This window comes from Oreochromis niloticus, linkage group LG10 (assembly GCF_001858045.2).
Source record: "Oreochromis niloticus isolate F11D_XX linkage group LG10, O_niloticus_UMD_NMBU, whole genome shotgun sequence".
Taxonomy (NCBI): Eukaryota; Metazoa; Chordata; class Actinopteri; order Cichliformes; family Cichlidae; genus Oreochromis; species Oreochromis niloticus.
In genome coordinates this window covers 10,390,615-10,404,184 of record NC_031975.2, presented here as the reverse complement: position 1 = coordinate 10,404,184, position 13,570 = coordinate 10,390,615, and the positions used below count along the sequence as shown (strand labels likewise).

Below are 13,570 nucleotides of genomic sequence, written 5' to 3'. Positions count from 1 at the left end.
AAGGGAGCCCTAGAAATAGAAATCCTAAACAATGAGGAAAGCAGACTGGATCATTTTTCAGCAAGTAAATATAAGAAAAGAAGATGTGTTTAATTTTACAGGCTTTTAGAGGTAACTTATTGTAATGCTGCAATCACAGGTTTATCTATTCAGTGTTTTCTATAATTTATATATAAAAACCCAGCCACTTCACTTCAGTGATAACCAGAAACAGCTCAAGGCCAGCAAACCCTATAAAGGAAGCGTCAAGTGAGAGTGAGTGATGGAGGCCTAATAAAAAAATTACAAAATAATCAGGTAATTACTAATAAAAATAATAATGTTTAATAAAATAATGATGTAATTCACAAATCAGAAGAATTGATGGATGATCAATATTTTTTTTTTAATATAAGGTATAGATAGAAGTCTCTGGGCACTGTGTGTGAGGTCCTAGGGGCTGAGACTCAGGTGGAGCTTGATCCATAGAAAAGCTGCATTGTTTTTAACAGCTTCACCAAATGAACCTGAAATCTGTGTTTAACAGAAGACCTGTAAGACACCTAACATTATTTGATTGATCATGGACAGTTCCTGTGATAATTAAAGTACCGTTACTGTGCCACCTGGGTAAATGTGCACATGGCTCAGATATTAGTCTACCACACTGACACAGTCCCATTAATAGCTATATTCTGACAGATATGTCGCTGTGTTCGTAACAGACTCAATAGAGAAAAGTCTCTGCACACTTCTGAGAAAAAAAGCTCAGTTTAGATCATTTCTGATATGTTTCATGAAAACACCAGTATAATAAGTGGGGGTCGGCTCGTAGCAGGACTGCGTAAAGAGTTTAGGACGGAGCCATAGTTTTGGCACTTCGCTTACAGTTTCAAACCATCCACCTGTGCCAATCACAGACTCGTTCATAACATCTTGCAACAATATCTTTGTAAGGAAGGTTGTTCTCATTTGTATGAGCCACATAAAACAACAGGGTAAGAACACATTATGGTGAAGTATGTGTCCATTTGGGTAGTAAAAGGAGATAGGAAGTACTTTTGAAAGAGGGTGTAGAGGATGTTGTGCATAGGTTAAAAGAGAGGCAACTGATCTGTTGTGGTGACCCCTAAAGGGAGTAAGTGAAAGAAGGAGAAGAAAACCTCATGGCCTTTCTTACTTTTAGATTGAGTGACACTAAATTATGCAGTTTTACCCAAAATGATGCAGAACTGTTGAGACATATATGTTCATTATTTTATTCCTGTCACCCTGGGTGAAGTTTTCTGGGTGATGCACAGTCATGTTTTACAGCCTGACATGTTTTCATGATGAAATGTTTTTGAAGCACACATTTTTGCACATGTAGAAAACAAATTTGACAGACTTATGTATTTAAATAGTTCATGCGTAAACATTAATGGTGTATTATTCACACGTTCACAAAAAAACCACAGAGTGTATCGGTGTAATACTGAAGCTGAACCCTGCACACAATTCCTTGAAAAATCTAAAAACTGAAAAAGCTCCATTCATTGGCTTAGATAGAAAGACTCATGGAAAGGTTGAGAGCATGTCTGAGTCTCAAATAACCACCAAGGTGAGGTCACTATTTTATTTGGGAAGCTGAAAATAAATACCCTATGCTTTCCTTCTTTGTAACTAGCAAAAAATGAACAAACAAAGATTATGTATAAACGTCTTTTGAAGTTTCTCACCGTGTTTCTCACCGTGCACGGCTGACACAACACCCATCATCACAGATCACAGCTGCAAAGCTGAGATTGTTATTGGATTTTTGAGTTGTGGTTTCACGTACTCGCTCACATACGTACACTCTCAAGGTTCACTCTTGATCTCCAGTGAAATTTAAAAAAGTTCTCTTGCCGTTTGCTGTGGTTTCTTCAAATATTGCTTTTGAGAGAATTGGCAGCTTATGTTCACTTCGTCATTGTTTGAAGAGGGCTCTTTGTGTGTGAGTGTGTGTTTATGTGTGTGGTTTGACTCCACGATAAAGCATTTTATATATAGAATAACAGTGGAGGGATGGTGTAGACTTATTTCTCCTCACGTAGAGCCATGCCGTCTTTGCCCTGTTCATGAATAGCTATTCACCGGGAAAATTGTAAAGGAAAATGATGTGTGACGACTGGCCGACTCACACGCTTTCTCGCAGGCAGTTGCAAAAGAGTTTTCTCTGCAGACAAAACATCTATGTGGCCTGAAAATGATTTGATATGCTGTGGTGTCATTCTCCCTTCTGGCAGCAGCCTTACATACACCCTTCTGTTACGGTCATGAATAACGAAATTCATGATTTAATAGTCAGTCCGCTGTGAAATACAAGTATGTTTTAACCCACTCGAAGCATTTGGCCTTGTTTCCCCTCCTGAGGAGTGATTTAGAGACACACATCCTCTGAGAGGTCTATTAGACAGGATATCTTTTGACAGATGAAGTGAAGGAGTGGGGGTGTTGGCCTATTTGATCATGCTTTGGATGCAACTCTCGCAACAGAATTGTTTTAGAGTGTTACATGCTACCTTGTCTTTAGACATATGAAAATCCACAAATCAGTCTAACTTTGTACAAATGTTTCAGACTTTTACATACAGTGCCACTTGCTTTTTACTTCAGCAAGTCTCCAGAACTGATCTGCAGGAGTGTGATCTGAACATGTGCTTCAGCTGCCTTTTTCAAAAGGAGTTAACCTTTCCTGTCACATAAAGTTTCTTCTGTTTGTATGCCACCCTAGAAATATTGCAGATTTATAAATAAAGCATTGTGCAAAAGCAAAGAGCCACCTGTTATTTCTTTATATTTTGATTGGAAACTGAAAAATAGGTCCAGTGATTTTTGTACAAACAAGAACATAGAGTATATAGGGCAAAAACAGAGTTTGCACAATTCTAATGAGCTTGAAAGCCAGTCTAAACTCTTTTACGCAGCTTTCTTGTCACTTCTCTAAGTAGTCTTCAAGAAAAGTTCTCCAAGGTTTCTTGAGGGACGTTCAAAGCTCTTCTTTGGATATTTACTGTTAATATGATCACCAACCGCTTCAATAATGTTCAGGTCTGGGCTCTGGGGAGGACAATCCAAGACTGACAGATGTTTGGACCCCCAGATGCTTTGACCTACCTACAACACAGCATTTAAAAGCATATCTGCTTATCCACTAACATCTCAACCATTTTAATTATATGTGAAGTATGCATGATATGTCAGCAGCCAGGGCCATGAGTAGTGACCTGTAATGCTATAGCTGTAATGTAAAATAGCAAACCAGGGAAACTCAGTGAGATACACCTCTTCCAGCTTCAACCGATTGCATATACTGGAGTGACTCATTTGAGCTGTTGCACCTTTAGCAGTTTACCCATGCAGATTGCACGGACTGAACTAAAGGTGGCGCTGCAGCGTCCACTGATTGGTTGGACTGAGGAGAAAGTAGGGGACAGGTGCGACTCTGCGGTGCGTCTCTCAGACCAACAAACTTTACGAAGCCCGGCTGTGGCTGACCCAGAGACCACGAATCACACAAATCAGCCGAGCAGTGGTGTGTCAAGCAGCCTAAATGTGATCTTCAGTTGTGTTGCACCCACGCGGTATTCTACCTGTAGTGTTGTCTGGCCGAGAAACCCCCAAATGCAGACAACTGAAAGGCTGGATGGCGGTCCAGCCACACCCCCTTACGGTAACCCTGTGGAGATGGGCGGTATTGGATGGCACTTTCCTCCAATGACGTCGTGAGAACAGGCGGGGCTGAAGGACCACCTCCGCCCTTCGGCAGACTGCAATCAGCCTGCTCACATAACTTAATATAGTATGTGGACCAGTGGGCGGGGCTGTGAGCGCGAGCGCACACTGGCTGCTGCCGGAGGCTCTTCATTCAGCCTGCATGAGTCCGCGGACAGGAGCCGGACTGTCCAGCGCGCTCTAATGAACGTGTGAGGTTTGTAGGCTGGGTCACATCAGCAGCGTGCTGCAGCCTAAATACAGACAGCGGCAGGAATCGTTAGCAGACTGCAGTGCAGTTTCACCTGTGAGCAACTTTCTGGAATGTAACACGTCTGAGTTTTATCTGTTAAAACCCAGACTCTCACACACATATACACCCGCTCCTGTTTGGATCCTTATTCGGCAGAATAAGGTGAGTGTCGTTTTGTGCTCGATACTTGTTGCGGTTGTTATAAATGTGGCTTCAAATTGGAAACTTTCAAGTAATAATAATAATTTAAAAAGTTGTTTTTAATAGCTGCCCTCTTCTCCTGACTCAGTCTGCTTCACAGTGTTTTTATAATAGCAATAGATGGTATTTCTGCTTCTTTATGTCCCAATCAAACACATACATGACTGTTTAGATTGTTTGTTTTTTTTATTTCTGTTTACTAAGTGAAGAAAGTCTTGGTCCTTTAGTGTGTGTTATAATCATTATATTGTGTGAAGCTGTGTAAAAATCTTAGTAAGTGCAGTAACTACTGTATAATGGAACCTATGTGCTGACCTAGCTCTGAAATGTTAGTTTTTTCCATATGGAGACACTTGACTGCATCTGAAAAAGAAAGATTCTTGTGTGTGTGTGTGTGTGAGATTTGAAATATGAGGAATGAAATATGAATGTGGCTTAATTGGCACAAACAGACAAACAAACTAGAGTCTGATAAGCCAAGACACTTGTCCTAGTAAAATCAGCTCTGATATACATCTGAATGTCTGATCTGAATGACTGATGCTATGTCAGTGACGGCTGTGGTTCGGGGACCTGATGCGAAACAAAACCCAGAGCGAGGGATCCGAGGCATTTTTTTTTCTTTGCTCCAAAATGTGCTGCTGTCAGAGTCTAAAAGATTATCCTGTGTGTCCATCTACTTACACTCGTGTTGAGGCTTGTGCCATTTTTCCGGCTTGCTGTGTCAGTGCTGAGGTTGGCCCAGGAGCCATGAGCAGTGATGAGGATGTGTGCTGACAGCTGAGCGGGGCAGGATGAGGCTGTTCCATGACTGACTGAACTGGGCTGTTCACTGCACCATATGCTCCTCTTTATATCGTGCTGCTAAACATTTGGGCCTGCCTCATGACTCATGCTGTCTTCTTCTCCCTTCAGCCAATTCTAATCCTGCTACTAAATGGGACAATCAGAACATTGTTACACGGCGAGCTAGAAAAAGTGGTGGATTCCACTTTTGGCATTAGGTCTACCACTATGAAAACAGTATATAGGAGTCAATCACAATCCTTTTACAGCTTCCAGTAACTGACAGGTATCATGGAGAAGGCCATCCACAACTTGTCAGACTAAAAAATTTGGCCTCTGGGTGATAAACAAATGTAGAGTGAGCCTGGACCAGCTGTGTCAGTAGTGCACTGTGCACCACTGACACAGCTGTCAGACTGTGTGGGTGTTTCGTTTTAAGGTGTGTGTGTGGTAACCCAGAAACCCAGAAGACTGGTTTGAGGATGTCAGGTAGTGGGGTTTAACCATTTACGGTGCTGATCACCTGATACACGAGGCTGTGCACAGCAGAAACCCAATCTGCTAAGGTTCTGCTAAGACGTGTTCCCGTCAAACAAAGATTTCAGAGTTTTGAGAAAAGCTGCCACAAATGTTACACATCTGTTTGTTTTTTTATAACCAACATTTATTGTAATGTAATTAGCTTGCCCTGTACTCAGTGGAATGGCAATTTGAGACTTTTCTGCTCTCAAATTGAAAGTTTTCTTCTCTAATCTTCTTCATGTTGTCTTTTTTAGTTTTAGTCTCCTCCCCTGGAGACCTTTAAATGCAGGGAATATAAGTTATATTATAAGTTCTATCAGGATTTATTTCACCTTTAAGTATAAACTGAGCATGAGGCCTTGTGGACATTTCTGTCCTGACATATAACTGTGATTAGTGTCTGTGATTCTTTTTCTTCTTCTTGCATCTCTTTGCTGAAACTATGCTGTGGTGAAGGTTAGTTAACTGATGACACATAGCCTCTTCTCTGATGTTACAGAGCATGTTGTGGGGAAAGTAGGTTACTGGGCCATGTCCTGCAAGCTTAAACTGAAAGCTAGTCTGAATATTGCTAGAGCTGCTTAGTGTGACTGGGCATGCACAAATGGTGTAGGTCTGTGCAACAGCAAAGGGACTCCTCCTGCTTTCTGTCTCTTTAAGAAAACAGAGCTGTGCTCCACATAGAATGAATGTTGAATGTTCAACCCATGATGAATCATCACAAACACACATGAAATGAGGTGAAATCTCACAACAGGTTGATTAATAGATCAGAGGTTGCAAATAACCAATTCCCGCTTACCTCTGAGCACCAGAGGTGTCATCTTTTTGTGTGTGATTAGCTCATTTTGGCCTTATTGTCTCAGTACTGACATTGACTTCAAGTCTTATCACGGTGTTTTGCTTTTTTTCTTTAACAAACCATATTAATTTAAAATCTTCCACAGAAAACTAGAAGGCATACAAATACAATGTAAGACTTTGATTTAGCCAGGTTATTTCCACAGACATCAAGAAAAGCAGACATGAGCATCACAGAGGCATGCATACTTGGACAGAGCAGCAGCCAAAACATTTAAATAGGTAAGTTCGAGGTAATAAAACAGAAAAAAGCTGAGAGAGATGGGAAACAGGCTTCCTGACTACATGAAAGAGGCATTCAGAGTATTTGTAATTTCCATCAGAGCTAGACTTTCACTGTTTCTTACCAACGTTTAACGACAGCTCTTGTTGTTTCAAGTGTTGTGCGTGCTCTCTGTCCCAGAGGAGACGTGCATAAAGCAAGATACTTTGTCCCGTGTGAGTCAAGATAACAGCTTTTTTGTGACACTATTAAACACAAACAGGAAGTGTGTGTTGAAGAAAACAGCACAAATAAATGACTGCGGAAAGAAAAACATCGTTCTGGCAAATCAGTTTTGACCTCACAGGTTTTAATGATTAAAGACATATTTATCAGTGGAAAAAATTGCGATTAAAAACATACAAAGGGAAAACAACAAAAATACAACACATCTGACTATTGCACAGTCATAATTCCGTCAGTTTTAATAAGGTTGTGTTTTACAGATGGCTGCAGACCCTCACTGCTGCACCTCTCTCCTGACCTCCTCTGTACATATCAGTAACAATTTGAAACGGAAATTTGAGATTAGGATTCATCTCTCCATCAAACCTGTTGCCACTGATTTTCAGTCCAGTTCTTGTGTAATCTGGCACATCTCAGCCTTTTCTCCCTATTCACCGAAGCCATTTCTGAGGCTTCAGTGAACAGCAGATGCATCTCTGTTCCCGTGTCAAGTCTTTGCTGCTGCTGAATTCTTTCCTGTTTCTTAAGAATTTTAGATACTGTTCATCTGCTCTGGGTAGTCTTTTTATTTGCCCTCTACTTTTTCATTTCTCTCAAAAGCTTTTAAGGACACAAAGTGAGGTATGCCAATTTTTTACAGCTAACAGCTCCTTGGCAATAATTTTGTTATTAAAGTTCCTAAAGATACTTGTTAAAATTGATTATTTGCTCAGTTGTCTGTTATGTGAGAACACAAATGGTTCATCCTTTGAGTTAGGTCCCTTTTTATGCTTGATTGTCTCAGTGTGAAGTGGCGTAATGAATTAACAAGAGAAATGATTCCTCTTTGAAAACCCTTCCTAGCCTGGAGAACTGCTACTCAAATCCAAAAATTATAAGAAAGGCTGGCTTCTTGGAAGCAAAATATTGAGAATTGAAGGGTTGTTAAAGACTTTTACAGTCTATAAATCTATAAATGGAACTGACTATCGCAACATTGTTACAAAAATGCTGTTGTTTCTGTTGTGGTTTGACTGAGTTAATTACTTCTCGTAATTGGCTCCATTGTCCATGAGTCAGTTGTCACCTAGAAAAGCCACAGTGATTTTAGGTTTAATTAACTTCCCCAACGGCCAACTCTGTCCTAAACACCAAGGTGAAAAAAATGAAATTAGTTTCATTTAAAGTGTCAATCAAATGTTTATTATTATTATTATTATTATTATTGTATTTTAATTAATTAGTTTATTTTTAACTATATTATATATTAAAAATTAGATATTTTTATTTTAATTTTTCTCACATCTTCTTTTATGTTTTAGTTAACTATAATAACCTTGTTTAGGACAAAGCTGAATGTTAAGGAAGTTAAGTAAGCCTGAAATCACTGTGGCTTCTCTAGGAACTTCCTTCAACTGTAGTTAAAGTTTAATGACCATAATCTTACAACCAAGTGACTCATGGACAATGGAGCCAATTACGAGAAGTAATTAACTCAGTCAAACCACAACACAAACAACAGCATTTCTGCAACAATGTTATTATAGTCGGTTGTATTTATGGGAAAAAAAATTGATCTAGATACATGTACAGTACAGTGCAAAAGTCTTGAACCACCTTCTTCTAAAGAGCCAGAGTTTCTTCCTCAGCACACACCTTTGAATTCTTAATTTTGTGTCCTAGTCTAATAAAGTTGTCAAAGGGAATAGTTTTATCGCTGTGCACTTGCTGACCCCGATGTCCAACTTATCCCAGAACTTTCTGTTAGCTGAGCTTTCTGATGTAGCGCTCTGTTGCTCTATTTCTTAGTAGTTATAGCCTTTCATTTCCTGGAGATGTGTTTTGGATCTTTGTCACAATGACAAACAAACTGAGCTCAGACCATTATGTTGTGTTAGCTCTGCTGGGTAAGCAGTGTTGCCGTTAATTTTGAACGAATTTCCAACAGCTGTCAATAGCAAAGTCTTGCAAAGACGCAGCAATTTGAACCAAAAATCTCAAATTTATACTTATGAGAACAAAATGCAGTTTTTCATTGGTTCATTCAGGGTATTTCTTTGTCCTTGTGTGTCTTTTTATTACTTGTTGGACTTGGTATCCCATAAGAATCAACCCTTAAGGCCCAGTTTACGCAGTCTCGTCCAAATAGTTGGTGTTAATGTGTGTCCGCTACTTGAACTCTGGGAAGCAATGATTTTGTCTCTAATGTGAGATGCTGGTAACTCTAATGAACTTATCCCCTGTAGCAGACATAACTCTTTGTCTTCTCTTCCTGGGATAGTCCCCATGAGGATTAGTTTCATCAAGGTGTTAGTTGGCTTTTGCAGCTGAACTTGGGGGGAAAAAACCCTCCAAACTTCTTGAAATTTGACTGAACATCATGTCTTAAAGTTATAATGGAATTTGAATTTTTCAGATCAGCGGTTCTTGCTACAGTAGCTGAATATTGTTGTTGAAGCAAACATAAACAAATTGTGGTTACAAATGTTTTAATGGTAAAATCTGTACAGAAGCTATAATCCTAAAATTCAAATAGGGCTGTTTTTTAAGGCCCAATTATAATTGGTTAATAAAAATATAGAAAAAACACAATTGTGATTTATATCAAACCAAGTTGGGTGCAAACTGGAAAAAAGCAGGAAAGGCTTACATTTGAGAAGCTGAAACCAGGGAAATTGCTTCAGTGATTCACTATCAAACTAGAGGGCATCATCCTTGGTCTGAGACAGCTTAATCAAGCAATATCACACACGAGTGAGTGCTGTTTATTGAATATTAGTACAGCTCTGAATGGTTTGCAGGGACAAGGCCACAGCCATGCCGATATTCTCTAAAGCACTATGGCCTTGAGTGAGATATTGCTATCTCAGGTATAAAATTAATTTAAAGTAATAAATGGCAAGAGATTGTGCATTTTTTAAAAATATAGTGTGGTTTATTTTTTTAATGTATTCGCCTCAATCAAAACATACGCTATTAAAAATGGACTGCTGCCAGAAAATACATAAACACATTAACTTGTCGGCTCCTTTGTGTAGCCATTTTTTTAATTTATAGTGGAACTTTATTTCCACTCTTTGCCTCAAGTTCCATGTTACATGGTTTTGCTATGGCACTGATTCTTAGGTCATGGTTGTTGTAAGAAGTAAGTGTCTGTGTAACATCTGTCACAGCTGGGCAGAGAATATTTCAGAGCCTTTCTGTTGCTGATGTTACCCTGCAGACAGCGGGCTTTAAAGCAGCCACAATTTAGCTTTGCAATCAAATATAGGTGAACAGCTATAATTAGCAACTTTGAATGCATGTGAAATGTGTATTGTCCAATAAAAACCAGTCAAATTACTTAGTTAAAATGATTATAAAAACATTGAAGTGACGCTTACCCTTTAAAGGCCAATCCACAGCCTTTATTTGTTGGCTTTAGATCGCTGTTGTCCAGTAATTCTGATTCTTAGGTAACATATTTCAGAGAACAATGACTCCTGATGGGAAGTAAGAAATGGTTCCAGTTGAAAGCTTGTACTAAATGGTCCATGGAATCACATGGCACACACCTTATCATTTCCTGATATCAGTGCTAGCATATTTTTGTGACAGTGATAATGAAATTGTTACACTGACTCTGTGGAATCTTACTTGTTTCCTCTCATAAAATTTGTTTAAGAATCAATAAAAGACTCGGTTAAGAAAGTAGCCTATAAGGATAATCAATGATGGTAGTGGTGTCAGTACAGTGTGTAGCAGTATTTGGGTTAAGGCCAAAAGCCACTGTTTATCTACACCATTTATTGCTACGGGGTTTATCTTCTATGTTGCTAAAAGCAACAATCTCCATTAAATTAAATTAATACCAAGTGAAACTGACAGATTTAATTTATGAACTTCTCTAAAGGATGATTTTCAGGTTGTTTTCTTTTGTTTGTTGATAATGTTGTGCGATTGCTGTACTGTATATGTTTAAATAATTTCTATTTGTATTGTTTTTTCAGACTGTTATAGTTTTTTGTCAAACGCACATCCCAGTCTTATTTTCTCTGTTTTATCATCTTTAGACTCTTTTGACCTGTTGGTCTGATGTGCTGTTTGGGAATTTTTAGACTTGTGAATACTTGATCAATCTCCAGTAAGAAGATAATGTGGAAGCATTTATAGCCGTAAGAGCAGACATAAGACAGACATGGAGACTGTTATCATTAATCAGAGCCGTTCCTTTTTGTTCCATACCCCTCTATACCGAGGCCTGCTTGCCTTTTGCTTCCTTTGGCCAGTGGAACTATGTTGCACATGACTCCTGAGAGTATGACTGGTATTCATGTCACCCTCTTTGGCCTTGTAACTATGACAGACAAAATGTTCAGCACCAGTTATATAACTGCCTCTACTGACGTCATCGGCCTTGCTGGTGTCGCTGATCTCTTGCTCTAAAGTACACAGTGATTGTCCTCAGTAGCTGCAGGCTCAGAGCCATTACACCATCATTAAGACATTTGGCTTTTTCAAATCTATTTATTCCTTTTATAAAAAGAAAAAGCTTTCCTTTTTCTGGCACTGAGACCAGTCACATTATGTGAATTTGCTTCCTCTCTTTTTATTTGTGTCATGAAGTGACATTACCTGAAACTAACGTGTGTGAGAGCTCCTCAGTGACACTGCACTAATACTGACCTTTCGGAAAGGCTTTTATGCTACTTCATCATTCAAAGGAGTGAGGATCTACATAAATGAGGTTCTTTTAGCAGCTGTTATCATCATCTGAGTGATACACTGTGTGCTTTGTCTACAAGTAAATGCTTTTTCCCCCCCGTGTGTCTCTAAAATATGGCTGATTCACAGGATGTAACATTTATTCTTGCTTCACTACAAAAGGTTACGTTTAAGAATCGGGTGTGGCCACACATTGTGTGTCAGATGAAGAAGAAAAATGGGCCTCGCAGTATGTGTGGGCCCGGCCCATATGTGTGTGACCTAGATCTAGTGATTCAGATCTCCAGTTGAGGGTGTTGGCTGCATGTGCATTACAACGTTGTTTGCTTTAGTGGAGTCACAACAAGATCGTGTCAGGTCTGATGGTGAAATGAAAAGGGCCCTCCTACACACATTTCTTTCTTCCTTTAATGTTAAGTAAGCCATATGTAATCTGTGATGTCATGGGGCAAAACCTGAACATGTCCACTGACGGCAAACTGGAGAGTTCACATAGTGCCGTGATACTTGAATTTCATTCTTAGTCTGGGTCAAGCCAAAGCGTTTATTACACTTTCCTACTAAAACTTTCCAGTTTCTGAGTTTTTTTAAAATTTTATTTAAGTTTTTAAACTTTTTTACTGATATTCCCTCACTGTCCACTTTATTAGGTACATCTTGCTAGTATTGGGTTGAACTCCCTTTCCCATGCAGCACCACCTTAATTCTTCATGGCACAGATAAAACAAGGTGAACTCAATGTCATGTTTAAGAAGTCAGTTTGAGATGATTTGAGTTTTGAGACATTATCCTGTTGAAAGCCATCATCAGGGTACACTGTGGCCATAAGTGGTTGGACAATATTCAGCTAGACTGTAGCATTTAAACAATACCTCATCCAAGCTTTCATGTTGTTTTCTTGTTGCAATTCAAGACTCATCACACCAGGCAACATTTTTCCAGTCTTCTCCCAGTCTTTACCATCCATGATGAGCCTGTGTGAATTGTAGCCTCAGTTTGCTGATCGGAGATGCATACCCTGGTATGCAGAAGAGGCACAAGTTTCACAGAACAGTGGAAAGTAGCATAAGAAAGGGCACAAGGCATTTTTGCCCAGAGTAATGAAACACCTCTTCGTTACACCCAGAAAATTTCCGCTCACTGGAAATCTCCTTTCTTCCCTTTTCCGATGCTCAATTTGAACTCCAGCAGGTCGTCATGTATAAATGTGATTGGCCGATTACATTTTTTCCATTAAGGAGTAGTTGAACAGGTGTACCTAACAAAGTGGCCGGTGAGTGCATGTGCAGCTTAAGAGGACCACAGAAATATATGATAAAATTGATGGAAATCTACAGGAAGTCCTATTCCACCATCAAGAGGAAGCCAAAAAGACTTTTTTTCAGTTTTTTTTTACAGAGCTGGCAGTGATTTTAGGTTTCCTGAAGGACACTTCATGATTCATGAATTATTATCACATTAAAGCATGAATAATGTGCACACACAGTTCCACTCAGATACGATGGCCTCTTTAAGCTGTCTGATAGAGAGAAAACCAGTTATGTTTCTTTTCATATTTGCACTTATACACTGTAACAAAGGTTTATGCTCACAATAAACATGGTCGAATTTCAGTTATTAAAATCAGTGTAGGTACAAGAAATCCCAAATATGGATATTTGGCCATAGAGAAAGCCAATATTCAATGTGTGTTTTAGTCTTTCCTCAAAGAGAATAATTTATAAGCTGCTTTCTACTGTTCTGTGAAACTTAAGAGAGGTTTGCGTGCTCTCAGGAGGAGAGCCTTGAAGATATGGAAGCCATCGTTTCATAACCAGGAAAATGAAACAGCAATAGATAGGAATGGAGACATAAGGTCATTTTTTCCATGGACTCTTTGCGAAAGGCTATTTAAGTTCACTTCAGAGTCTGTGCATAACAGAGGGGCCGGTTGCAGTTTCATAAACACTCACTGGTGAATTCATAACAATGACGTTCGGGTTAACAGCTCAAAAATGCTTCATTTGGAGGCGATGTTTAAGAATGAGCCAGAAATCTAATCAAAGATCTAACCTGGGATCTGAGCTTGAGTGGTGAAAAGAAAGAGCTGCGCTGCCCTTTCC

At 39.3% G+C, this 13,570-nt stretch overlaps 1 protein-coding gene across 1 annotated transcript in view; it reads left to right on the top strand.

Moving 5' to 3' along the window:
- The first annotated feature begins 3,421 nt into the window (after positions 1-3,421).
- Positions 3,422-13,570, top strand: part of npas2 (neuronal PAS domain protein 2) — a 41,177-nt gene continuing 31,028 nt past the window's right edge. Inside the window, exon 1 of the mRNA XM_013265079.3 lies at positions 3,422-4,129. The gene's annotated coding sequence lies outside the window, so the exon portion shown is untranslated. The remainder of the gene's footprint in view (positions 4,130-13,570) is intronic.